Source organism: Lagopus leucura, unplaced genomic scaffold (assembly GCF_019238085.1).
Source record: "Lagopus leucura isolate 7727_CA_CO unplaced genomic scaffold, USGS_WTPT01 Super-Scaffold_100001, whole genome shotgun sequence".
NCBI lineage: Eukaryota > Metazoa > Chordata > Aves > Galliformes > Phasianidae > Lagopus > Lagopus leucura.
In genome coordinates, this window is record NW_024962262.1 from 55,598,970 (window position 1) to 55,624,907 (window position 25,938).

Here is a 25,938-nt window from a genome sequence, read left to right on the forward strand (position 1 = left end):
TTTGGGATAGCACTACTCTGGGAGTAAAGCAGATGGTGGAGTGTGTTTGCATTTTCCTTGTATTTCTTGTCCATTGTGGTGCATTTATTTTGTTTTACCATGCCTATTCCTCATTCCCCAAGGTGAAATTTTCATTCTTCAGTGTCACATGCCATGGAGATTACACATGGATATATCTGAAAGTATGATATTCCTGAAATTAGGAAAGTACTGAAAATATTGTATGTAAACACAATTTTTTTTTTGACATTCTCTTTTAATGAACCATATTCCTATGTTGGCATGTAAATTGACTGCTTTCTTACAGTGAATATTAAGATTTTGGGTAGTTTTACAAGTGATCTATACAGTTTTTGAGTCTTGGATAAATTATGAAAAAAATTGAAATGCGAGAATTTAGGTTTCTTCTTTATGTTCACCTGTATTCAAAAGGATTATTACATCTCAGTTTGTAACAAGCAAAATTATGACCATGTGCTCTCTCATGTGGGTTTCACAGGGTGAGACAATAATTTGGCTTGGTGATAGGAGAGGCAGAGCCTTTGGGGCAGTAATATCAGGGTAAAGAATGCTCTGAGAAGGTTGGACTTGATGATCTTGAAAGTCTTTTCCAGGCTAGATGATTCTATGTTAACAGATAGTCTGGAGCTGTGTATTCTTGCTAGCTGGTCAGGGGAAAAGTAATCACCAGCCACATTCTCTTGTCTTGTAGAAGTCTTCCCTATTAACCTTGCCACTTCATGCCAACAGACAAGGGAGACCTGTCAATTTACTTTGCAGAAAAAGAGAACCCATCCAGCCCTCTTTCATACAGCCCTCTACCAGGACAAATACTTTTCTCTTCTGATAAAGTATCTCCAGCTGAAACCATCAGTGGAGGAGCAACAATTCATCTTCTACCACCGCAGCTATGGAAAGAAGTAGATAGCTAATAGAAGGAGTTGAGATGATATCATCAGGTAAAAGGGACAGAGAACAATGAAGATCCAGAAGTTGTGTGCTAAAAAAATACAGTGACTAAATGTATAGGAGCATAAACTCAATGCAACGAATAGATGCTTGCAAGGAAGTGGGATAGAATTTTCCCCAGTTGGGGTCACAGAAGAATGTTTCGGAGGGAGGCTCAAATTAAAGTATTTTGTGACATATCAAGAAGAGGAGAGGGCTTTAAACTAGATAGGAAGGGGGAGGGGGATAAAGCCAGGCCTGCTAGAGAGCAGCCTGGGGAAGTGGTAATGGGATTAGGTGAGAGGCGAGGGGCTCAGCTGAGGTGCGTCTACACTAATGCACGCAGCATGGGCAACAAACATGAAGAGTTGGAAGCCATTGTGCAGCAGGCAAACTATGACCTAGTTGCCATAATGGAAACGTGGTGGGATTGCTCCCACGATTGGAGTGCTGCAATAGATGGCTATAAACTCTTCAGGAAAGATAGGCAAGGAAGGCGGGGTGGCGGTGTAGCTCTCTACGTTAGGGAATGCTTTTACGCTACTGAGATTATGACTGGGGACGATAACGTTGAATCCCTATGGGTAAAGATCAGAGGAAGGGCTGACAAGACAGGCACCCTGGTGGGCGTCTGTTATAGACCCCCAAATCAAGATGAAGAAACAGATGAGGTATTCTATAAGCAGCTGGCACAAGCTGCACAGTCGCCTGCCCTTGTCCTCATGGGGGACTTTAACTTCCCTGACGTATGCTGGGAGTACAGCACAGCACAGAGGAAGCAGTCTAGGAGGTTTCTGGAATGCGTAGAGGACAACTTCCTGATACAGCTGGTCAGAGAGCCCACGAGAGGAACTGCCCCACTAGACCTGCTGTTCACAAACAGGGAAGGTTTGGTGGGAGATGTGGAGGTTGGAGGCTGTCTTGGACAGAGTGATCATGAAATGATAGACTTCGTGATTCATGGTGGAGCCTGGAGGGGGAATAGTAATACTGCTACCTTGGACTTCAGGAGGGCAGACTTTGAATTGTTCAGGGGACTAGTAGGGGGAGTCCCCTGGCATTCAGTCTTAGCGAGCAAAGGGGTCCAAGAGAGCTGGTTGCTCTTCAAGAAGGAAGTCTTAAGGGCGCAGGAGCAGGCAGTCCCCCTGAGCTGCAAAATGAGCCGGCGGGGAAGAAGACCGGCGTGGATGAATAGGGAGCTATTCCTGAGGCTCCGGGAGAAAAAGAGAATCTACCGCCTGTGGAAAGAGGGACAGGCCACTCAAAATGAATACAGGGAAGTTGTTAGGATGTGTAGAGGTGAAATCAGAAAGGCAAAAGCCCAGCTTGAATTTAACCTAGCCGCTGATGTGAAAAGGAATAAGAAACTCTTTTATAAATACATTAACAGTAAGAGGAGGACAAAGGAGAATATCCACTCTTTGCTGGATGAGGCTGGGAATGTGACCACTGAGGATAAGGAAAAGGCGGAGGTTCTGAATGCCTTCTTTACGTCTGTCTTTAAAAGTCAGACCAGTTATCCTCAGGATACCCCTCTCTCTGACCTGGTAATCTCAGTTGGGGAGCACACTAACCCCCCTGTGATTCTGAAAGAAACAGTCAGAGACCTACTGCTCCAGCTGGACTGTCACAAGTCGATGGGGCCAGATGAGATCCACCCGAGAGTGCTGAGGGAACTGGCGGAGGTGATAGCCGAGCCGCTTTCCATCATCTGTCAGCGCTCCTTGTTGACTGGTGAGGTCCCAGAAGACTGGAGGCTTGCCAACGTGACTCCCATTTATAAGAAAGGTCGTAAGGAGGATCCGGGGAACTACAGGCCTGTCAGCCTGACCTCGGTGCCAGGGAAGGTTATGGAGCAGATCGTCTTGAGGGAGATCATGCGGCATGTGCAGGGTGACCGGGGGATCAGGCCTAGCCAGCATGGGTTCATGAAGGGCAGGTCCTGTTTGACCAACCTGATCTCCTTCTATGATCTAGTGACCCATCTGGTGGATGAAGGAAAGGCTGTTGATGTGGTCTACCTAGACTTCAGCAAAGCCTTTGACACTGTCTCCCACAGCATTCTCCTGCAGAAGCTGGCAGCCAGAGGCTTGGATGGGTACACTCTTGGCTGGGTAAGGAGCTGGCTGGAGGGCCGGGCACAGAGAGTGGTGGTGAATGGAGTCAAATCCAGCTGGCGACCAGTCGTGAGTGATGTTCCCCAGGGGTCGGTGCTGGGGCCTGTCCTCTTCAATATCTTTATTGATGACCTGGATGAGGGCATCGAGTGCACCCTCAGTAAATTCGCAGATGACACCAAATTGGCTGGAAGTGTGGATCTGCCTGGGGGTAGCGAGGCCCTACAGAGGGATCTGGACAGGCTGGAGAGCTGGGCTGGAGCCAATGGGATGAGTTTCAACAAGGCCAAATGCCGGGTCCTGCACTTCGGCCACAACAACCCCAGGCGACGCTACAGGCTTGGGGCGGTGTGGCTGGAGGACTGCGTAGAGGAAATGGACCTGGGGGTATTGATTGATGCTCGGCTGAACATGAGCCGACAGTGTGCCCAGGTGGCCAAGAAGGCCAATGGCATCCTGGCTTGCATCAGAAACAGTGTTGCAAGCAGGAGCAGAGAGGTGATTGTTCCCCTGTATTCAGCACTAGTGAGGCCGCACCTCGAGTACTGTGTCCAGTTTTGGGCCCCTCACTGCAAGAAAGATAATGAGGCCCTGGAACGTGTTCAAAGAAGGGCAACAAAGCTGGTGAGGGGTCTGGAACACAGGCCATATGAGGAGAGGCTGAAGGAGCTGGGAATGTTCAGCCTGGAGAAGAGGAGGCTCAGGGGAGACCTTATTGCTCTCTATAACTTCCTGAAGGGAGGTTGTAGTGAGCTGGGGGTCGGCCTCTTCTCTCGTGTCATTAGTGATAGGACCAGAGGGAATGGTTTCAAGCTACGGCAGGGGAGATTCAGGCTGGACATGAGGAAGTATTACTTTTCAGAAAGGGTGGTCAGGCACTGGAATGGACTGCCCAGGGAGGTGGTGGAGTCACCGACCCTGGGGGTGTTCAAGGAAAGACTGGATGTTGTGTTGAGGGACATGGTTTAGTAGGAGCTATTGGGAATAGGTGAACGGTTGGACTGGGTGATCTTTTAGGTCTTTTCCAACCTTGGTGATTCTATGATTCTAAGAAGAAAACTTCTGTTGGGAAGCTTGTCTATTAGTAAAAAACAAAACAAAACAAAACAAAACAAAAAAACTAACAAAAAAAAACCAAAAACACTTCATGTTAGATTTGAGTTCTATAAATCTGAAAGTATTTATTTTCAGATAAAATGAAGACTCAGACTACAGACCTGTCAGTCCAGAAGTGTTAGAGGCTCTTACCCATCTTGCTTAGGTGGCTCATAAATTACAAAGAAATTCTCAGAGTGCCAGAGGAAAGAAAACTTACCTTTAAATTTGTTACTTTGTTGGCACTCACAATTCCTCTCTCCACAAATACATTCCCAGGTAGCAGTGGGGGAGTCTTAACAGGCTCATATGAGAGGCAGCGAGCCAATCTGTAGTTATTATAAAGAATGCATCAGTTGTCTGAAATTTTGCACCCTAGTACAGATCCTGTTTGTCTAAAAAGTATCCAGGCCATGTAAAAATGGTCTGCTGGCCAGAGTCCAGAGTTTTACAGGCTAAAAGCATATAACTTTACAACATTCCACTTCAAATCTTGCATGAAAATTCTGGTTAGCAAATGGTGACAGGTATAGGGAGAGGAACAGCTTTTAACACTGTCAAAACATTTTGGGGCCAATCTCAGAAAACCTGTAGGAACAGCATAGTGAAAAGGTAGCATCTGTAATACACTCCAGACTCCAGTCTTTCTGCATCCTTGCAGTTAGACTTCACTCACTGCTACACTCACAGTGAGGTATTACTGATATTTTCAGTTTACAAGGCATAGGCTCCTTGCCATCCATTCAAAATTCAGACAAAAAAAAGTCATCTAGCTTCCAGCCTGGTCTGTTAAGCCACTCCAAAAAATCCTTCACTGGTTTCCTCATGTACTGAGAATCGAGTATGAGGCTTCATTCCTAAGAATGCTTTTTTACACGTTTTATTTTATTGCCATGAGTAAATCTACTGCCTTACATGGGAATACACTAGGTAGTAAAGTTAAGCATGTGTGTAAGTGTTTGCAGGTTCAGGGCCTTAAATCCCTGTTCTGGTCCACATGACCAAACACAGCAAGTGATATCTGTAATAAATTCAGTTCCTTCTACTGCTATTTCTCCAATTTCCCATGAGAACAAAGTTTCAGTGCTTTATCAAACTATATGCAAATCTGCTGCTCTTTCATTAACTCTTTATAACTTGTTAAACATAGAAACTTTGTGTGTGAGATGTACTATTTCATTGTACAGTTTAATCAGTTCTGAGATAGCATGAGGCTCAGGCCCCGGGCAACCTGATCTAGCTGTGCTGTTCCTCTTCATTGCAGGGGAGTTGGACTAGATGACCTTCAAAGGTCTGTGCAACGCTAAGGATTCTACGATTCTAAGAGTAAAGCTGGTACCTGGTTCCATGACTCCACACTGAACACCACTGGAACCTGCTCCAGGCACAGGCAGTGCTGTGTAAGATGCTGCACTGGTCTGACATCATAAAAAAAAAAGTCCTTTCAACCTCCTTCACAGAATAGAATGCTTTCCTTGTAGAACCATATTTGACTCTGACAGACTTCTTTCTTTTCCTTTCTTTTTTTTTTTTTTAAAAAAAAAAAATTACTGCAGAGAAAGACACAGGGAGAAACACCACGGAGATAAATCATAGTATATATTGGCAAAGTGAGATCTAGGCAGAAAAAAGTTTTCAGAAACCCTCATTGAACGTCTAAGTAATATAAGCAGTCTGAAAGAATGGAGGCTCTCATAAAATGGTTATGACTTTCACTTGAGGTGTGTGTTCTGAATCCCTTATATGATAAGGAACATTTTTATTCAAAATGCAATTTAGGTTTAAAGTCCCATTCTATCATCAGCTTGAACTTGGTTCTGTGAGAGCCTGGGTCAGAGAACAGCATGCAAACCCATCTGCAATTATGAAACTGGCTCCTACATTTCTCTCCACATCCCCTGCTTTATTAGGTACTGTTCAGGATGAAGAGCTTCTTCATCGTGAGTGTAGTCAAAATGAGATTAGTGTAATCAACTGAAGTTTTCCATGAAAAATGAGCAGTGAAAAAACTAATAAATAAAATGATATGAACCAGGAATATATAATTACTTTTAAAAAATTAGCTATTTAGGTACTGTCAAGCTACTCTCAGAATAGGGCACTGGTTCTCATGCTCACAGGTACTACCCAATATTTATCTGTATTAGACACAGCTACACTGCACACCTGTCAGGAACTGTAACAAGTGTGAAATCTGGCTGTTTGCATTTCTGAGCAAGCCACTAGGATGATAATCATATTTGATCTACAAATCACACAGTGGTTTCTTTATCTCCGTGAGACTCAGGTGTCTCTTACAACTCAGACTGGTGATCTAATGGATGGGATGCTTGCTATTTCAGAATTTGTTGCTTCTTGTGCTTTTTTCAGACTCCACTTTTATTTAAACTGGCAAATGCTTTTCTCTGATCTCCACTGTGTAAATGTTAATAAATACAGAATTAGTTAATAAAAAAATTCTCTAACAGCAGTGACTGAGGAAGATGTTCAGTGCTGAATACTATAAATGTGGTGTATTTGAAAGGTTCTGCACTTTACAGTTTGCACGATAGTCAATTGTATGAGAACTGGTGATCAGGGCCCGAACCTCCAATTCACCACCTGAGGTGAGCAATGAGTCAGCCATGGGAGCACAGGTGAAGGCAATTCACGTGTGCTACCAGAAGGGGTGGAGCCTGGCTGCACCTCTCCTAGATCCCATTTAAGTGCTGAATGCCACTGAGGAAAGCTCTTTTTCTGGAGATTGCTCCTTGTGGAATCTTACTGCGAGCCTATGACACTGATGAGCATTTCCATTTATTCTGATTATCTTTCCGCTGTGATAATCTTACTATGCCTAACCTCTGTACACCTATTGATTGTACACCTATTAATTGTACAATTATATACCTATTGATTGTACAGTCAATACACAATCAGAATTTAGACAAGGAAACTCCATTATGTCATCAGATCTATACCTCTGCTCTTTTCAGATCTGCTTTCTGAAGAGCCTTCAAAGACTTTGCACAGTTCATTTGCCAATGATTTAATACACAGTTTTACCATTTCCCTTGAAAGACTGTTTCATATAATTGTTACTCATAAACTAAAGAGGAATTTATAATTGGATAGACTTCTCTATCCAAGACCATCACACTCCATATACTAATTTCTGTATGTTGATCAGTACAGTTTGAGTGCTTCTGTAATATTCATTCAGCATCTCTTGTTATACATTCTGGCATGAAACACTGTAAGCAATTCCTCTTCTTCATGCCTTAGAAATCTTCTCAGGCAATTGTATTCTTTATAACATCACTTTGCATGAGGCAGATAAGCATTGCACTGGAAAAAACCACACAATACTGAAAAAGGAATCCATAACATACTCGATCCTATTGTTTCAGCTTAATGTCCTGCAACGTATATGGTGAAGAATACCTCCTGAAGCAAAGAGATATTTTACTGTTTTTGTGGGAAATCAGTGATCTTATATTCCGCAAGATATTTGAGCAGTGGAGAATATCAGTATTAGTGATACTAAGAGAGTCACAAGGGACGTGTGTTTGTGCTTGCAATTGTTTATTAGATTAGGGTTGTACCTATCTTACATTAAGGAAAACAGAGAAGATTATTATAAAGCATGACAGACTTAACATTAAATACCTTGCTACTCAAGCCTCCTGCACCTGGGATTTTGCTTTTTAAGAATAATGCCTTAAGCCATTTTGGAGAGATGCCAACTGTCTGATACCCTTTGTCCAAAACCAACTGTAGATTTCTAACAAGGAAAGACACTAAAAGTCAAGATCCCTTCTCTTTTTACAATATCTTTAAAGTCCTTTTTTTTCCCTACAGTTCCACAGAAACTTAAGACAAATGAAGTCAGCACAATGGAGAACAGAGGAATCATGTTTAGGGTATGAGCATTAAGCACAGCCTACAGTGAAAACAGCACATGAGCATGCAACTTCTGTTCACGTGAGAGCATGAGAAAGGAATGGCAGGCATTAAACAATGAACACACACACACACAAAATATTTCCTCAGCTCAAAAATGTATTTACTACTGTTGATGAGTTTTGGTAATTGCACAGAGGTATTTCAGTAGGCACTTGTAGAGGGCAATTTCACTTCTTTTTGACTAACCTATTTAATTCATGTCTTGAGAGCCTTAAAATCTCACATCATAATTTTTGCAACAAGAAAGAAATCATCTTGTGGTCCAATGAACACAGGGTTCTCTTCTCCCAGTAGTTCATATAATTACCCGTTTCTCCCATCGGAGACTGCAGGCAAAACACTATTACTACCCTAAAAAATCCACCTGCTGATCATTTGGAGAAAGGAAGCTGTAGCTTTGTCAGATGTGTCACCAGAAGGAATGCTCTGAGTGGACCAGATTACATACTTTTCATGTACAAGGAAGAAAAACCCCTGAAAATGGTTTCTTCTGAGGTGGAAAAGCGTCATGTTGCCACCTTCTATCACTGCATTCAGGATCTATGACCCAGTTCATCCTACTATAAAAGAGAGACAGAGTAGCTAGAACATAAGACAGGAATCAGCTGTAAATGGTAACACTGACTTCCTGCAGGTTTGGCCATACCAAAACAGATATGGAACTCAGAACTCATTTGTTTTTTAAATCCTAGGTGACTGAAAATCTGGTTTAGTGCTCAGCACCTAGCTGCTGTCTCCCTCTACTCATAATTTAGGAGGCCCAAATTAAAGTAAGTGCCAGAAGCCTACAGAGGTGCTTAACTTCACACAGAGCTTTAAGATTATGGAAAGCCTATTTTAATTTAGCCTTGGTTTTCCCTGTTTCATCTCCCATGTGTTTATGACATCCATGTGGAAAAAAAAAAAACCCTAACTCAATGATTTAGGATTTTTTCATTAACATCTGTATAATACAAAACATACAAAAATGATCTTAGTGAGGCCCGCAAGCCATGCTGCCTCCTTCCTTCTGTAAGACCAGGAAGTTAAGTTCTTGAACCATCTTTCTCCCAGTGGCACAGCTGCTACAGGCAGAAATAAGTCTGTATCAGCACAGATATTGCCACATGTTGGCCAAAGCACTGCTCTTAGAAATACTGAACGTACCACGGCAATACTGAATGTACTATACCTTAGCCAGAGAAAGGCCTTCAGCACACATTTTGCATTTCCTGCATGAGCTAGACCAAATTGAAAGCATCTCCATCTATGCTTAAAAAACAAGCTCTTCCCTGCACTTGGAACAATAACCCAAGCAGATGAAGCTACCGTTAGGTACAGAAAGTATCCCCTGAGCTCTAGACAAGGACAGCCATTTCTTCTGGCACCCCATCATCCTCTGTATTATAGGTCTTATTCTGAGGTACTGACAAGAAAAGACACACCAGTGAAAGCTTAAGATCCCATACCATGCACTTAGAAGTTAAACACTGCCAAACCTAATTCATAACGCACATCTCTTTCTCAATATTGCCTTTAATGTCTGATGGATAAAATGCTGAGTTCCATCTTGCTAGAAGATACAGGTTGTTTTTTCTTGAATATTAGTGTGACGTCTTCATGTTACTGTACAAAAGTTTCCTGTCACGATTCATTACATTTTTACTTTGGCATCTATCTTTAATACACAAAAACACAAATAACGACTGACAGGTTGTAATCTAAGAGAATTACTGAACCATACTTAGAAGAACGTCATCTTTCAAACAAGTTTTAGCTTTGGATTTAGCTTGTCCAAGCACTTTAAAGAGGATTTTTCTCCAGGCAAAATGTTAAAAGCTGTTTTTGAATAGACATATGGCCATACAGTTGCCCACAATTACTGAATATTTTAGTAGTCTGGTTCAATTTAATTTTTGCAAAATATTTTTAGATGTAAAACTCTAAACCTCAGAAATGAAAGTCAGATAGCAGTGTTGTCTACAAATGTAAAGTGTAATATGCTCCAGTCCTGAAAGACAGTAATTGAAAGTCCTAGTAATGACTGCCATCACCAAATGAATATTTTCAGACAGTTATATGTTGGTTGCCTGACATAACATTCCCTTCCCCTGCGCTCAGAATAAGGAAAGGATTCAGTCGGAGATCACTGTGAAAGAAGACAGTAACTTTCCTTCAGCAATGAGCAGAATGTGTTATGGGATCCCTCTTGCAAGATGGAGGCCCTAGTCATGATCCATATGGTGTGGAAGTCATGGCAACAGTTTCACCATTTGGGCTAAATATCAACCTGAAAAATGCTTTTGACAAACCAGCCTCTGGCTGCAGTAGGAAGGACAGGGAGCTTATTCAGCCTCTGCTTGCTACGTATGTTTTTCACGAACACATGGAAAACTGAACTCTGAGACAGAAAGCAGTTTATTTTGCTAGAAGGTATCCTCACTGCAATCCCTTTGCACCTTTCCCATTAGAGTCAACTAATCTATTCACAGACAAGTGAAGAGACGGACAGCTTCAAGTGGATGTTAGTGTTATTAAAGAAGTTTACAGTGAATACAAATATAAAATTAGAAAGAAAAAAAAGATGTTTATAATAACTCTTTTATAAAACCATCTTTTACAATGGGCAATACATATTTTAGGAATTTTAGGAAGCTAAACACTTGTCATTTTGTGTTCCAGACACAAACACCATTTAGGAATTCAGTTTAACACATCTCATGAAACGACCGACCTCAGAAAGGCTGACTCATGAGATTGAGGTTATGGGAAGTACCAAGAAGAAGAAATCAATCTCACTTCCATTTACATGTTTGTCTCCTTCTATTTTTACATTCTCCTTCTCTTGGCTCATCGACTTTAATCTGGGACCTGACTGATCAAATGTTATGCCTCGTGTCTTCATTGTGAGGTTAATGGATATTGCACTACAGTATACGGCATTGATTGACAGTAATCAATGACTGAGAACTGCTACATAACCATGGGAAATGTACCTTTTTTTTGCCTGCAGCACATCAATAACACATTTTACACAGCAAACCAAACACTCCACTGTACTGTCCAAAGAGAACCTTGCCCTGTAACTCTCAGAACTATTTCTACTTAGATACAGTGCTTGGGTAAAAAGTCTCCTCACCTGCACTAAAACAGGATTGTTTATTTTCTTGGTGGTGGTGGTTTAAAAAAATTTTTTTGTTTTAACTTCCCCACGTTTATTTGCAATAGTTGTATTCTTGCTTATTTTACATCTACAAAGACTGCTGTGTTCTGTTTTTTATTGTATAGATTGTCCAATGCAGTAATAAGAGGAAAAGGTATGTATTTTGTAGACTAAATGGCAATAGTTTCACATATGCAACTATTCCTTCTTTTTTTTTTTTTTCATTTGTTTGTTTTATTCTGTTAGGCTTTTCATTACTCACGACATCTCTGCATTTACTATTACTTAATGCTTAATGTTAAATAGGTGTCTTGATTATGACACTTAAGATTAATAACTGGCTGGAATCTAAAAGCAAAGAAACTATCTGAAGTTCCTGAATTCCTAAGCAATGAGTCTATAGCATTAGAAAGGGTGAAGAAAACATGGCAGCATTCTATTATAGATACAATACCAGTCTGGGTCTGAGCCAGTTGATGTCTATGACAAGGGTCACCTGTGAGGCATACAAGAGTCTTGCTTCAGTGACATAACACCACACGATCAGAGAACAGAAATCAGGGTCATGAAGTGGAGATAAAGGGCAGATGTAGGCCCAAGTTAGGCGCTTCTGTGCAACTAGGACATGGCCCTCAGGTACATTGGGCCTGAAACTGAGAAGCCTTCTCAGATTCCATGCTTGGGATCTAAAGAATGACTTAGGAATCAAAGAGAGAAAGGCTGGTCTCAAGAAATCTACGCAGAATCACTTCCCTGCTCCCAGAAAGATCACAAATCAAAGCTGGTATATATTTCCTCAGCCAGTGAAAAATTTTCAAAGCTAGATGTGACACCTTCCTTAGGTAACATATTCCTCAAATCTAACCAAAATTACCAGGGTTGCAAATGGCATTTTTTTCAATCCTCAGTGGAAATGCAGAATAATTAACCACTCTTGTGTATTAGAATACAGTTTATTCTCTTTTATAGACGGAGATTTGCCAAGCTCAATTTCTGTAATTAGCACTTTGAGTTGCTCACTTGTAGCAATCTCTCCAGCTCCAGCTGGCTTCCAAGCACACACTTCCAGCTTCACCCTTTGCTCTCACATGAAGACAGCAATGGGCAAGCAGGATCTTCTGGTGTAGCAGGAAAAGGCAGCTGGATATTAATTCTATCCTTTCACAGGACACTCTGTGAATTCTTGTTTTACTTAAACATACTCTAATCCTGCAATTTTTATCAAGTTTTTTTGCTACATTTTTTCACTTGCTTTCCAACTGATGAGCAGTTTGTCTATATATTTCTTTATCACATATAAAACTCACTGAGAAATTCAGGCCAGGTGTTTATCACAGTAGAACAGGACAAAATAATTAACTGTCATCCTCTTGTATACAATATCATAAGTAATTAGTGCCAGAATGACATATTCACAGTTCAATATTTTGTCACATCAGTGACTCACATTCATTTTCTAATTTGGAGATATACTTTCTATCTGAGTGATTCCCCACTTTCTATCATTGAATTATATTTTCATCCCCAACTATATTGAGTTGTGCTCCTTTTGATTCTTTTATTTTGATTTCTGAACAGCTTGCCAGCTTGCTCAGACTTCTTTTGAATTTAGTTCTAGCTCGATCTGCCTAATGATGTACTAAAAAGTTTGCAGATGATACCAACTCCATAAATCAAACTTTTCAGATTCCTAAACCAATTCTCAACTGAAAAACACCTTTTTTTATTTCATTTTTGAATATACAGCAATTCTGCACACACCAAAACTTTAAAGTGCCTGTGACGAAAAAAAAAGGACTATTTAGCTGATGGTTCTACTCAGCTGTAATCTTCTATTTTCTCCTCGTGATTTGTTTCTTTAGTTCTCATGTGACACAGACAAAACATTCAAATTCAACTCTTACGGGCATGGAAACATAAGGACAAAAACCTTCAAGGCACATTGGGTTAACCTTTAAAATTAAAGTGCGAGCTAACAACTGTAAGTCATTTCATCGAGTTCATTTTCATTAATCTAAACCAAATCTATCCTGTTGTGCATTCTAGCAGTGTGCAATGGTGCACATTAGAAGCAAAACGTGTCTGAAACACTAGCGTACTAACACAGTACTGCTGAGGAGTTGCTAAGATCAACAGCTAAACTTCAAAGTCCAGGTAACTTTTCCATTTGAAAGGCCACTGTCAGCTATATACTTTGATATAAGCAAAGCCAAGTGCCTGTTAATAAAGGTTTGCTCTATTTTGTGCCATGATTATGGTGAAATTCTGGAATGAAAATATGCAGATTTCATCTGATTCTATTTTATAATGCTAAGTGCATTTCTCTATGCCCATCATTGTTGTCTGGTGTGTGCACGTGTGCCCATTTCACTGCCATCTTTACTTCTGTAAAGACATTTACATGACTCTTTTCATACAATTTAAAAACGTTATTGGTGGATTAGTTGGAACTGTTGGAGGCATTGGTGACTGCAGCCACAAACTGTCTTTTTTCTCTTCTTCAAATGTCATATATGTCATCCCATATGACATACATTTTACTGACACAGTTTAAGTTTTATTTGGTAAACAAACCATACAGTGCCAGTTGAGTCCGGTGATTTACATTATGTAAAAACAGAACATCTTAAGCAACACATGTGCAATAAAAGCAAACAGATGTTTGCAGTCTAAGCACTGCACTAATAGTGGTGGTATGGCAACGTATCAAAGGCAAAACACGACGTATCCAGAATTGCCCACTGGAGTGTTAAGCACAGCTGCATAACTTTGAAACAACAACCAATAGGATATCCCAAACCGCTCTGTGGCATGCTGCCATACTTAAGGTAAGAATTTGTAATTAACTGCTAATACCTAAACTCCTCAACTAAAACGGTGTGGAATTTCTTGCGAATGAGACAACAAAGATATGAACCATGTAGTAAAGCCATTGCTTGTTTTACAGCATTAACATAGCAGGGACACAACTGTTGTTTCATACCTAGAGGAATTAAATGTGCCCTAAAAAATCTACTTCAGGAGGCCTGAGGTTTCATATGGAATTTTCCAGGCTGGGCAGCTACAAAGCAGAAATGTTAGAAACGCAGCAGCAGGAGCCCATGCATTGCTGGAAGAGCACGGGGGCAAGTTGTGACACTTACAGGCTGACATCCTATCAGCTCTGTGATCCCGTGCATTAGAAACAGTGCTGTTGTCAGCCTGTTGGAATGGCTGAAGTTATGCACAAGGTGTCAAAAATGTCATTTTGCTCATGCCATTGAATGTAAACTTCACTAAATCCTAAATGGAGCTGAAGTTATGTACAACTTCATAGAAAGACATATAACAAAAGCAACAGCTCTTCCTAAATCTGGCATCCAGAGGACCAATGGAAAAACTGCCACTGAGTGAAAGTAACACAGGAAAAAGATGAAATTGAACATCCAGTGCTAGAAGGAGTTTTACAAAATCTTGTAAAAAAATGAATTGTTCAAGGAAAATGCTACAAGTTTTAACTGAGATAGATAAAAGCAATAACCTGTTGTTTCTCCCTATGGACACAGTATCACATGAGAATAATACCCTTTTTTACTAACAAATTGAGCAGAGAATTTAGGAACATATGAATCTGAGTATGTGTTAAAATCCTAGACGAAGATACCTTGGGAAACATATCTGTTTATATATAGATATTCAACTTCAAGTATGTCCACAAATATTTTGCTGAGCATATAATACACATGTCATGCATTTAACAAAATGGAACTGCACAAGATGCACCAAGAAGCATCTCTGTACCCCCTCAGCTATCTGCTACATCATCAAAAATGGGATTCCATGCCAGTATTTTTAATGAAAGAAAAAAACCCAACAAAAACAGTGAGGAAATATTTTCTAAGAAGTTGGTAAACTCAGATTCTAAAACAAGTTGCATATTTTCAATGCCTTCCAATATGAGTCTATAAAGTAGTTTGTATTCCAAAACTGTAATTTTGATAAGTAGTTCTGAAGTATAACTTGGAAATAACACAGAAACAAATGAATTCAAAACACAAGCCTGCAGAAAGCAGACTGTTAGACTGTTTTTGAGATAACACAAGACTGGAGAATCTGGGGAGTTTAATCCTCAGCCCAGTAGTTTTCTGAACTTTTCAGACTGAATAAACATACAAGAAGTATGAGAAAACTGCAGTTCCACATCTTTATCACAGATTTGTCATGCTTTATGTTTCTCAACCCTTTTTAATTAAAATACTTCCATTTTTTGTTTCCTAAACAATTCAGTTACACATTAGTGAATAAATACACAGATGCTGCAGACTTCATTTTTCAATCCAGGATCCAGCTCAACATCCTCTGATCTGACAAAGCGCAGCTTTACACTGCCCAGCTTTTAGCCTCCCAAGCTAAAAGCATTCACATGGCTCCCAGGAACCCACGTGCACAGAAGCTGCAATATGAGGCTATGCTAAAGGCTTCTAACTGGTTACACAGTGTCTCAATTTTAGGTTGTGGTTGCAGACTGTGGTCATCCTACTTTATCCTCAAACTTGGTGGCACAGCGGAGACAAGCCAGATGCTGGGGAAAGAGGACAGCAGCTGGTCTAGATAAAGCAGGTCAGAGTTGGAATTATGTTTTTAACTTTAAACTCCAGATACATCTACTCATAGTTGGAACAAGAGGGAGACAGAAGTAAATGTCACACAACACGCACCTCTTCTGGATCATGGGATCTCTAGACAGAAAAATTAGGCAGATGTATCAGGTTGCCCTTCCTATGCTGCCTTATCATTGGTCTTCAAAGCAAAGATTTAAGTGCATGCAAAATAATTAATGCTACAGAAGAACAGCTCACACCTCACTCTGGACTTCCATCTCCACCTTGCATTATTCCCAGATTCCTTCCATACAGCTCCTAAACTGCGGAGGGCAGTTTTCACTTAGACATGTGTTTCAGGGGAAATAAGGAATTTCCCAAGGTCACTTTAGGGCAGTGAAATCACACATGCCATATAAAAAACTTGCACTGTAGAATGATAGCATAATGGGGTGGTAAAGCCTTTAACAAAACCCTAAAGAGAGCATGCAACTAATACAGCATGGTCATTTGTTATTTCTAGCTCTCCAGTTACACCTTTGAAAACCAGTGTTTCTTTTTATTGGAAAAATGATAAGAGGTATCAGAAAAAAAGCATGATGTGTCTAGCTTCCTCTTGCCAATGTGTAGGGTCACTCAGCTTCAAATTGCACACAAGTCAGAAAAAGAAAATAAATACATGCAGTGATTGTTCTGTTTAAGTCTAGAAATCATATAAACCATTTTTCTATTTGTAGGATGAACAGGTTATAAAATGTAAAAAATGTTAAGACATTTACAATTTTCACTTCTAAACAACAACAAAAAAAAGTAATAATGTATGCTAAATACATCAAGCATTCACTCTTTTGAAAGCAGCAAATGGGTGAAACTTCTCGTGAATTTAACCTATCTTATAATAGAGACAAAAAAAAAATGGATTTGGTCCAAGTAATCAAAGGTTGACATAGCCAGAAATAATTTGGTGCTTCTTACCTCAGGCATACAAACAAAAATTCCAGTTCAGTCATGCATTAAACTTCAGACTGTCACATTCAAATATTTCTGTTTCACGTCAGTCTCGTCTCAGTTACACAACTAAGGATGGTACTACAGCCTTATGCACAAACTTGCTGCACCTTTGCCTAGGTTCAGAGTATTCATTTCCAAACTATGCAGTCCAGTATAACACCATTGCTGCACTGTGAACTACTAAAACTGATATCAAATAACCCTTGATTAAATGAAAAATTAATCTTTAAATGGGGTTATAATGAATGCTAGCCCCTGAATGCTAGCCCTTTTTCTTAATTAGCGGATGAAACACATCACCTATTAACATGGACATGAGACAAATGTCTAGGGCAGGAGGATCATTTGCCAGAGCTCAGGAAGGAGAGGGGTCGTTGTAAAACCCAGCCATATCTACTGGATTTTGTTGTGATTTCAGATAATACACGAGATCTATCCTTCACTTTAAGTTGCTTCATCTACTTTGGAATTCTCTTCTTACTGTAAACAAGGTTAAATTTTTTTCTGGAACGTATCTCCCAGCCATATATCCTGGTCAGAGAAGGACTTGCTTTTTGTGCATCCTAGCCAATGAAAACTCATGCAATACCACATTTGCAGCACAAAGTAAAAAAATATATATATATATAAAAACCAATAGCGCAGATGCTAGTTCTTGGTAGGTCCGGGTGTGATAGTGCAGGCTTTGCAACTGCCCCATTAAACATGCTTTGGGTGGCAGAGAAGGGTACAAGAAAAGTTGTGGTGAAGAGCATGAGTGCCCATAGTGCCTCCCATCTCTCTGGAAGAGCCTGCAGTTGGGACCAGCCCCAGGATGGCCACACAGATGGCTGCTCAGGTCACAGAATCACTGAGGTTGGAAATGACTTCCTAGTTTATCCAGCCCAATCATCCACTTATCACCAATAGTCCTCACAAAGCCATGTCCCTCAACTCAATGTGTAAATGCTCCTTGAATACCTCCAGGGTCAGTGACTCTACCACCTTTCTGGGCTGTCCACTTTTTTGAAAAAGTAGTATTTCCTAACATCCAGCCCGAATCTCCTTCTGCACAACTTGAGGCCATTCCCTTTAGTCCTCTCACTAGTTACAAAAAGAAGCGGCTGTCCACCAGCTCACTGCGACCTCCCTTCAGGTAGCTATAGAGAGCAATAAGGTCTCCCCTGAGCCTTCTCTTCTCCAGACTGAATAATCCCAGCTCTTCATAAGGCCTGAGCTCCAGATCCCAGATCTTGGGCTAGAGTAAGCTCGTGCCAGTCCAGAAGATTTTGTGCAGGCTTTGAATCAGAGTTCTATCTCACTTCGCACTGGGAAGCCAAAAGATCATGAACAGCTGTAACACAGCTACACACCAAACGAATGGGGGCAATGTAATTTACTAAATAGACTGGGGAGAAGATGATTAAAGAATAAGTTTATCTAGTGTCTTATCCTGCCCTTTAAATTCATAACTTAATTACTAACAACCCTGCTAAAGTCTATCCTCTGTACTCCCACTCAATTCACATTAATAAAGGTTATATTGCCCAGAGATATGGTGGATGCCACTTCCATGGAGACACTCAAGGTCAGGTTGGACTGGGCACTGCACAACCTAATCTAGCTGTAGGTGCCCCTATTCATTGCAGAGGAGTTGCACTAGGTAGCCTTTAAGGACCCCTTTCAACTCAAATGATTCTATGATTGTATGATATGAACTGAAAATCAAAAGAATGAAAAGTGATACAAAGGATCTGTATGGTTCTGGTCCACCAGTCCTGTATTTGCTGTACTGCCTTCCACCACGACCAAAAATGTTTCAGGACAACAAACTCACTAGCTGTAGTTATGAGGCACTGTCTAGTGTTTGACTTCTTTGCTATGGTGATGCTCCTATAAAATGCTCTACTGAAACCACAGTCGTGTGTCATTCCCCTTGATAAGCATTCAAAGTCAGGAATTTAGAATTGTCTTACACATAAGTGAATGAGAATACACATCGACACAAGTGAATTACAATCCTGATGCCTCCTTAGTAATGTTGCATTACAAACTCCAAGTAGACATTCATTCATAAAAATTTAAAAAATTTATAAGGAAGAGAGTTTTTTAACAACAATAACCTTCACTCTAAGCTTTTAAGCCCTTCGCTGTAAAACTGTACTTTCATACTTTGGCTCCCAGGAGAGATATGCCTGTAACTCCCATAACCAGCACATTATCATGCATGCAACCACTTAAATATGATAAACAATGAAAATTAGTGAAAAGCGGTGAAAAGCAGTGTTATGTCTACCAATTGCTAAGATCAGAAAATCATTCTGAAATTAAACTTCACCTGTTGCTGAATAGTTCTGTGTGGTTTTTCCTTGGAAGGCGCTTCTCAGAGAAATAACTCAAAGTATTCCTTCATTCCTATCTTTTATACCATAACTGCACAAAACTTGAGTGAGCTGCTGCAGTTCACACGCTGATGCTAACACTAACTGCACTGAAGGACTGCACAGCAGCATTCTTCCAACTAGAAAGATGTTTGAGATAAGTTTTTTGCTTGACTTTTTATTATGTCTTCACCAAAATCTACAAGCAACAAACTTTTCCCCCCCTTCTTTCTCTCTCTCTGTCAGGATTTTACACAGAAACCTCCTGTAAAGGTTATCAGAATGTGTAAATATTTCCCAGGCAACACATCCTTGTTGTGAACTGGGGTAATCTCTACTGTAGAAGAACAAGTTTCACTCACATTTCTTAGAATAGTACCTGCAGTTTATTTAACTCACTGAAAAAGCTGTATTGCTGCAGGAACTCCCTGTATTCCAGCAAATGGAGCCCAGCTATACTGACTGGCTGCATTCACACACATCGCAATAAAGAACACTGAGATCCCGGAAGGGCTAAAGGAGCGCACCTTTCACAAAAGGTGTGTTTCACACTATAAAGTGAAGGACTGCTTTCCAGACGTGACATAAAATTCTGCATTTGCAGAGGTTCGTAGAGTTAAGCATCTCATCCTCATTTCCAGTCTCACATCTGCTTTCCATCAGAGATAAGAAAGTTTGATAATCTCCCCAGTAAAAAGAAGGTGTACATGAATTAGAAGCACACGGAACGTCAGATAAGTGAAAGTTGTGCACACAGATGTTGCTGCAAACAAGAAGCACACTTTTGCTTCGCAGCCTCTGTGAAACCCAACAAGCCATTTCAGGAGGGAGCAGCAGTTGTGGGAACAAGTCTCGCTGGCAGCCCCCCGAGCCTCTTCATTCTCTACCACCACCACCACCCTCCCGCCACAGTGCTCTATGCCGACATACCTGCCTCTCCATTTTTGCTTCCCTGGCTCTTTTCCTCCTCGTTTTGAAGTTAAAGAAAGAGGGATAGTCCTTCCCAGCGCAGCCCTGCTGCCGCTGCTTTTGCTGCTGCTGCTACTGCTGCTGTTGTAGCTGTTGCTGCTGCTGCCGCTGCTGCTGCCAAGCCCTGTCCAGCCCGCGCAGTGCCGCTCGCAGGGCGCGGAGCGCTCCCCAGCCCCAGCCCCACTGCCTGGCAGGTTTCCTTATATAGGTGAACGCTAATTGCATTCCTGGTGGAAGAGGCTAGCCGGGAGAGAGCTTAACTTGGTTAACTCCACGAATACCAAATGGGACTGCCTGCCTGAAGTTTGCTTGAGTAACACTTCAGTGTCTTCAGAGGGGAGAATGGGTTCCTTGCTGCAGTTTTGCACCTATGAAGTGATTCCATTTCTTACAGCTATAGTAATATTGAGTGCTATGTCACTGTTACATTAAACACTTGATATTTTTACAGGACACCTACTTTAGCCTATACATTTTACTCCAAGAAAAGCACACAAAAGTTCACAAAGGTAACCAGGCACGCACATTCTGATAGCGTTCAAACAATTCCAATTCTATCAGTTTTCTACATGGAAAGGCTGCCACACATCAAATGTTACGTGAAAAAGGGTTGCAACACTGCTGTCTATGGGGAAAAGCAGTACAAGACAAATTTGTTTACTGTTTTCTACTTCCTTTTCTATACAATGTAATAGCTAAGCTTCTGGTGATAGATCTGTCTGTGTCAGAGAGGTGTGATTGTGATACATTAACAGACACACCCATCCACGCAGAGATATATGGATAGGGTGCATACCCAGAGGAAGCACACACTGCACTCTGCAGAGCAGTGATATGCTTGACTCCTCTTGCCCACCCACTACTCACTAAACCCCTTCTGCAAGCACAACTCAAATGTCTTCAAGAACAAATTAATTAATCATGAAGAAAAACATGCTGCTTGTTTCCCTTTATACTACTCACTCAAGATTCCCCTATTCATTATGGCCCTCCTTATACAAGCCGCAACACTGACATATGCAGAGGACAGAGAGCAAAAACCATGAAGACAAAAAGGAACAAATAAAACAAAGGATGGATGAAACCAAAACAAGAAATAAGAGTTAAGATTTGATCAAATGATGAAAGGCTGATGTTTAAAAACAGTACACTGAACTCTAAAGCATATATATTTTTTTCTTCTTTCATTTATTCCTTCAGATGTATCACTTATAACATTAGACAGAAAAAAGACAAAATCTGCTTCCTGATGACCTTTGGAAGGCTAGGAAGAACCACCCAAATGCTGGAAATTATCATTACCCAGTAGACTAGAACTTTTCTTATCCCCATGTAATATATGTCTTAGAGATCATCAAATAATATACAGTGCAGAAAAGCTATTCCTAATGACCATTTCTAATGGTTTCAATACTTCTTTCATTATAATTTTCCTCTCCCCTGAGGCATAAACATTCAACCTCTTGATACTGCGGGAGCTTGGCTTATAAGTGGAGGAAAATGAAAAACAATACCAATAAAAGCTGTAAGACTCAATAAATATATCTAAAATAGTCTCCCTATACAGTACATAGGGAATCGAGAATACGTGACCAGGGGCATGGTGTAATGGTCTTCATGGGACTCTTTCAGGACACATAACTCACTTGTGGCTTCACAGTATAGGAATATGTCAGCCCTGCCAAGTTATGACAAAGCATGTGCAGTGGACTGTACAGCCTTGTATTCCCTTAACACCAGAAAGCTTGTGACCAGTTCCTGACTGAGTATCAGTTTTTCACATGAACCAAGCAATTAAAATCCACCAGATTCCCAAAAATGCAAAAAACAATGAAAGGTTAAAAGGGCAAAATAGATAATGCCAAAATAGATGTTACTTCAAGTACAGCTGATATCTGTTCTTAGATTAGACCTTTCTCTGTTGCCCAACTCAGAGCCCACAACAACTTCACATTCATTTATCCAAAACTGCTCTCTCTCAATCAAGGATTTTCCTGCTGCTTCTTCAATGCAGGCGTAACTACTTTATTTTCCCTATCTAAAACTCAACTAGGTATCACATTCTGCACCTGACAACTCCCTTCACCTGTCTCAACATAATATTGTGGATCAGTTTGGGGTCTTACAGACAAGCACGATGCCTCATGCTTTAGCGACTGATCTCCAAACCACGGTTATCAGCAGATAAAAAGCATGAAAATTTTCCCCAAGTCCTACGTATGCTACCTGTGTGAGATATAACACCTTTACTTAAAAGAGAGGTTTGCAGTAAAGTATTATTTTTTCTCAAATGTAAATTAAAAAAAAAATAAAAATCCTACACTTTCAGTTCATGCCTCTGCTGAAGCATTAAAAGCAGTTAGTTATGGTAAGTCTTCATAGGTCCTTTTTACTTTTGTGAAGTATTTTTATAAAAAAAGAAAGTATATATATATGTATATAATGAGGTAATCCAGTTAATTCCTAAAGCTGAGAGTAATCTTGGCGTATTACTTTCATCTACTTTGCTATCACAAATGCATTATCTAAAGCAGATCCTAAGAGAACATTGATTGCCTTCTAACCAATCTCTTCTATTCTTCAGAAAGAGCTCTAGTAGTTCTGAGTCTGCATTCAGAGTTTGAGGACACTAGAAAAGCTCTGAGCAGATATCTAAAGCACATTATTTTTAATGTTACACCCTTAAAAGATTCACTAGAAATGAATGCAGCTTATGACAATGTGTTACTTTCTTTGTTGCAGTGCTCCATGTTATCTTTGGCAAAAGCTCAGCATTCAAGTAACCGCTCTCATTCAGGGTGTCATTAGCTTGTTTCCGGTGCACAATTCATATAAACGGTTTACTGAGGTTAGTTCAGTTCCTGCTTTTAGATAGTAACTATTTGTTAGCCCAACGACCTTTGTCCAGTACAGCAGCAGTCCCAGACAGGATCTGGTAACTGATCAGAGTTCTGCTGTGTTCCTCTTGACTTCCACTTCTGTGCCTCACTGGCCATATTTTCTTTATCACCGAGGATGGCTTGTAAGAAACAATTTTTATTTATTTCTCTTATGCGTTTTTATAAAAAGGCTGATGGATTTTCCTTTTTGTATTTCTGCCCATTTTTAAAATATACAGTCCTGCCGCTGTTTACATTGCTATACTAGAAATGGAAATCTAGTATAAATTCCCATGGTGAATTTGGATTCTATGGAATAGATAAGTGCAATACACTCAGAAATGTATTTCCTATTAAACAAACAATTTGGCCCCTAATCTTGTCATGTATGTCTAAATAACTGCCTTGACTTTTTTTCCTTATTAAAAGCTAAGGGAAACACAGCAGATTCAGTCTGCTTTTACTGAATACTTACCTGATGACAAGATTGCTTTCTGAAGTTCTTTGTGGGCTGAAATCATGCACACTTGAGCAGCTCAGTGATCTGACGAAATGTAGCCAGGTGAGTTTAAAATAACAGGGATCTCTCAAGTTTCATTGCAAAACTGCTGCCCCACAGTTTCCTGAATTAAGCTGTTAATTCATTCTTGAAGTTGTGATTCTTTCAATTCAATGGCAGCACCTCCTTTCACTTTAATATTGACATGATTTCATACTTCATCTTGGTATCTGCCTCTTTGTATCTTCTGTTTCCCTTAGAGATGTGCACCATCGAGCATCCCACAATGCATGCTCTGTTCTTGTGGCCTGCAGCAAGATCATTTCTTCAATAGCTCATTGTTTGTTCTCAGCTTCATTACCCAGTCCTCAAATCAAGCAGCATGAGTGGCAGAGTGGCAGCAGTAAGCACCTTACAAATAAGATAGATTCAGTTCTAACAGCCTCCATTTAACATACAAGTCACCTCAGAGATGTACGGTTGCACACTGCATCTCTTTCCATATCAGAAGATTTTCTAGCTTAAAGATCTGAAAGTCCAAATATATTACCAACTTTCCAACTCCGTTAGTGTTATTTCTGCACTGCTGTGAAAATCTTGTATACGCACAAACTGAAAATTTTGCATTAAGAGATGCTGTGGTATTCTGAACAGATGCATTAAAAAAAAAAATTGTACTCAAGGTTTTGGTCTAGCATCTAAAAAAGATGCAAAGAAAATGCTCTAATCTAGAGCAGAGATTTCTCTGAGCAAGCAGGGGAAATATACTGAATTTGGCTGGGATGGAGTTAACTGTCATAGTACAGCCTAGATAGCTCTGTATTTTGGATTTGTGGCTAAAAAAATGTTGGTAATATGTTAATGTTTTGGATAGTGCTGAGCAGTGCTTGGCGCACAGTAGTTCTTCTTGCTGCCTCATCCCTTTGGTGAGTAGGGAACAATCAAGAAATGGAGAGAGGACATAGTCAGGACAACAAAATGGCCAAAGAGATATTCCATGCCAATGTTATGTCATGCTCTGCAGTAAAAAGGTAGACAAAGAAAGGAAAAGGTGGGATCCTCCCAGGTGACTGGGGTCTGGAAGCTTGCTGCCTAAGGCAGTGGTGAGTGATTTCCTTTGCTGCACTTTTTTTCCAGGAGATATCTCAGAGCGGCCTGTGAAAATGTCTCATCTCATGGTAAAGTCAAATTGATGCGCTAAATTACCTTTAGCAGTGGTCCACTGAAGTAATTTGACTTCGCCTGGAAATTCACTAGAAGAATCTATATGGCAACCATGAGTCTGAGAAGCAGCTGAAGTTTGTAGCTGACTTTCAGCCACCTGTTCTCTGACTACAATTGGCAATGCAAAGACACGTCAGACCAAACCATACAACTCCCTGATAGCAGACAAACTAAAAACAAACATGGGACCGAGTGCTATAGACACAAAAGTAATTTATATGCTTAGCTAAAAGTAGGCACGAGGTTTTGATATGCTTTTCTGCCATTTTATGCTATTTTATTTCCAGCTTATGCAAAATAAAATTAATCTTAGAACCTATATCCATCCAAGATTCAGGCCATAAATGAAAATACACAAGAAAGAAGAAACTAAAAGGTTAAGGCACTCGGGAGCGGGTTTCATGTACTGTACACAGCTGAACATGTACTTTATCAGGGGAACACAAGCTGTACGGATCAGTTAACTTTATGATACAACCTTTACTTTTTACTATTTCCTGATCTGGTGTTCAATTTTACAACCTTAATGCAAGTTACTTCACTAATAAAGCATTTCTTATAAAGTTTGACCATATTACTTAACCTTTGCACAGGAACAAAGATGTCAAAACATGTTAAAGGCTAATGTCTAAGGGTATTATGTCGGCCCTCGGGAAACAAATTGAGCTTTCCTCTGCGACTCTGTTTCAAAATTCATCATTAAAAGCTATGTAATACAACAAGTTACTATCTTTAACCTTGCAACACGTGTTCTTCAGATTTCAGAAATGTGCTTACACAAAACAAGAGTTTTATGTTTCCATTAAATACATTTAAAACTCAAGGTTGTGCTATTAGCTGGAGCAATTAGCACAAGATCCAGCAAAAAAAGCTATTTGGTCCTGAAGAGTTTAAATGCTTTATCTGGAAAAGTTAATGAAATATTTACAATGTTGTTATTAACTAAGATTAGAAGTGGGTTCAAATGGCATTTGGAAAATAAATCAGACAATTAAAGAGCTTCTCAAGAACTGTGGAAACTCTTTAGGGTCCAGGGAAAGAACACTCAGAATGCCTATACAAAGAAAGACATTTTGAAAACACCTAATTTCTAGTACCATAGGACTTCAGACTGCAGAAACTGCCTTCATGTCGACATCGAAACTAGGGTTTGTAACAACCATGATGCC

The 25,938-nt window shown here is 40.2% G+C and overlaps 1 protein-coding gene across 1 annotated transcript in view; it reads right to left on the bottom strand.

Moving 5' to 3' along the window:
• The window catches only part of MID1 (midline 1), a 239,004-nt gene extending 218,780 nt beyond the window's left edge, over window positions 1-20,224 (bottom strand). The window contains exon 1 of the mRNA XM_042867936.1: window positions 20,129-20,224. The gene's annotated coding sequence lies outside the window, so the exon portion shown is untranslated. The remainder of the gene's footprint in view (window positions 1-20,128) is intronic.
• Between the last annotated feature and the right edge of the window lie 5,714 nt (window positions 20,225-25,938).